Genomic DNA, 3206 nt, shown 5'->3' on the forward strand with positions numbered 1-3206 from the left:
GTATTTTCACTATTGCTGTAGATGAGCATCTACATAAGACTGTTAAGTTGATTGTTGTTTTATATCAACCTTATTAATACTAATTTTTATTGTTATAATATTTTATACATTTTAAAGAATATGACAAAAAAGATATTGTAAGTATTGAAGGGGGGGTCTCTGGGAGGAGTGGGGGTACAAAAGAGAAACAAGAATGTGATTTAATTTTATTTACTTAAAATATGTTCTTAAATGTTAACAAATTCAGATAAATTGAAATCATGTAACTTTTCTCATCATAATGCAATAAAAGTTTAAAAAAAAAAAAGAAAGTGTGGCCCTGTTGGAGTAGGTGTGTCACTGTGGGTGTGGCCTTTAAGACCCTCATCCTACCTGCCTGGAAGCCAATCTTCTACTAGCAGCCTTTAGATGAGGATGTTGAACTCTCAGTTCCACTTGCACCATGCCTGCCTGGATGCTGCCATGTTCCTGCCTTGATGATAATGGACTGAAACTCTGAACCTGTAAGCCAGGCCCAATTAAATGTTGTCCTTATAAGAGTCGCCTTGGTCATGGTGTCTGTTCACAGCAATAAAACCCTAACTAAGATACAGCTGATATCTAAACTATCTAACAAGAAATTACAACAACAAACCAAATAACCCAATTAAAAATGGGGTACGTCAGGCTGCAGAGGGTGAAGGGTGTAGAGAGGGTCGGGTGGGAATAGGGGAGCCCCTAAGCAAATCCATCTGCTGGCAACGAAGAGCCTTGACTGTGAATTAATTTCATGCCATAAAAGACCGATCCAGTTCTGCTCAACTATGTAGCATCTTAAAGGAAGAGATTAAAATAAAGCCCCAAATTCAGAAAAAAGGGGGTACAAAGCTAAAGTGAATTCTAAACAGAGGAACCTCTAATGGGAGAGAAGCAGTTAAGGAAATGTTCAACATCCTTAGTCATTAGGGAAATGCCAATCAACTCTGAGATTCTCATTAGAATACTACACCCATTAGAATAGCTAAGATCAAAAACTCAAGTGACAGGGCTGTCGAGATGGCTCAGCGGGTAAGAGCACTGACTGCTCTTCTGAAGGTTCTGAGTTCGGTCCCAGCAACCACATGGTGGCTCACAGCCACTGTAATGAGATCTGACGCCCTCTTCTGGTGCATCTGAAGACAGCTACAGTGTAGCTGTAGGAGCCAGCGGGGCTGGAGTGAGGCGGGGGCTGGAGCGAGCGGGGCTGGAGCAAGGGGCTGGCAGAGGTCCTGAGTTCAATTCCCAGCACCATACACATGATAGCTCATGGTCATCTGTACAGCTACAGTGTACTCATACACATAACAAATGAAATAAATTAATCTTTAAAAAAATATTCAAGTGACATCTCATTCTAGTGAGGATATAGAGCAAGGAGAGCACTCCTCCATTGCTGTTGGGAGTGCAGATTTGTACAAACACTTTGGAAATGAATTTGGTTGGTTTCTCAGAAAACTAGGAATAGTTCTACCTCAAGGCCCAGCTGGGGCCTTGGGTATACTCCTGGGTATACACCCAAAAGACGTTCCATCGTACCACAAGGACACTTGCTCAACTATGTTTATAGCAGCTTTATTTATAATAGCCAGAAACTGGAAACAACCTAGATATCCCTCAACTGAAGAATGGATAAAGAAAATATGCATTATTATACAATGGAATACTATTCAGTTATTAACAACAACAAAAAAAAAAATCATGAAATTTGCAAGCAACTATCACCCAGAGTGACGTAACCCAGACCCAGAAAGACATACTTGGTATATACTAACTTATATACCATAAAGTACAGGATAACAATGCCACAATCCACAGATCCAAAGAAGCTAAGTAACAAGGAGGGGCTGAGGAAGGATGCTTGAGTCTCGTTGAGGAGGAGGAATAAATAGACACTGGGGGTGGTTGGAGGGAGGAAATTGGGTGGGAGAGGGAAACGGAGATGGGGAACAGGAGGGCGAGAGACCTGGGATTGGTGGGGGTGGGAGGCATCACTGGGACAAACTAGAAACCTAGGACGACGGAAACTCTCAGGAATCTATGAGGGTGATCTAGCTAAGACTCCTAGCAATGGAGGATATGGAACCTGAAATAGTTAATTTCTATAATGATGCAAGACTTCTGATGGAGGAATGGGAACACCAACCCACGCACAAAAATCTTCAACCCACAATTTATCCTGCCTATGAGATGTGCAGGAATAAAGATGAAGCAGAAATGAATGGAATCACCAACTAGTGACCGGACCAACTTGAGACCCATGCCATGGGAGAGAGCACCACCCTCCCTACAATACTGAAACTCTGCTGTACTTGCAGACAGGAAGCTAGCATAAGTGTCCTTTGAGAGGCCCCACCCAGCAGCTGATGGAAACAGAACCAGAGACCCACGGTGAAACATTAGGGAGTGCTCAAGGAATCTTGTGAAAGAGGGGAGGACAGTTTGAGGATGAGAGAAGAGTCAAGGGCACCACAATAAAACCTTCAGCATCAACCAACCTGGGCCCTTAGGGGCTCATTGTAACTGAACCACCAACCAAAGAGCATGCATGGGGCAGATGTAGGCCACCTCCGTGTATGTTACAGGTACGAGGAGAAAAGAGAGGGTTATTGGAGAGAGGGGAGATGAGAGAGAGGGGGAATGAGAAGAGGGCAGGGAGTGATTTGCAATTGGGTTACAAAGTAAATAAATTAGTAAAAATGTGAAATAAAAATAAAATAAAGCAAAAGAGAGAGAAAAGAAGAAAAAGAAAAAAGAAACAAACAAACTGGAGACCAGCAAGTTAAATAATGCAGGTAAAATAGGTAAATTCTAACAGTATACCATCAAAAAGAACAGGAGAGAAAAACTTGGGCTGAGGCCCAGTCAGAAAGTACTTGCAAAGCAAACACAAGAATTTGAATACAAATCTCTCTACCTACTCACATTCCTGGTAGGTTGTAGGCAGGTACTGGACAACTGAGCCACACCCCAGCCCCTCACTGAGGGATTCTGGGCAGGTGGTCTACCACTGAGCCACACCCCAGCCCCTCACTGGGGAATTCTAGGCAGGGGCTCTACCACTGAGCCACTCCCCAGATCCTCACTGGGGGATTCTAGGCAGGGGCTCTACCACTGAGTCAAACCCCAGCCCCTCACTGGGGGATTCTAGGCAGAGGCTCTACCACTGAGCCACACCCCAGCCCCTCACT

General features: G+C 43.7%; 1 protein-coding gene across 5 annotated transcripts in view; it reads right to left on the reverse strand.

Moving 5' to 3' along the window:
• Positions 1–3206, reverse strand: part of Kpna7 (karyopherin subunit alpha 7) — a 115396-nt gene that overhangs the window by 91981 nt on the left and 20209 nt on the right. The window lies entirely within an intron of this gene.

Source organism: Mastomys coucha, unplaced genomic scaffold, assembly GCF_008632895.1.
Source record: "Mastomys coucha isolate ucsf_1 unplaced genomic scaffold, UCSF_Mcou_1 pScaffold22, whole genome shotgun sequence".
NCBI classification, from domain to species: Eukaryota; Metazoa; Chordata; class Mammalia; order Rodentia; family Muridae; genus Mastomys; species Mastomys coucha.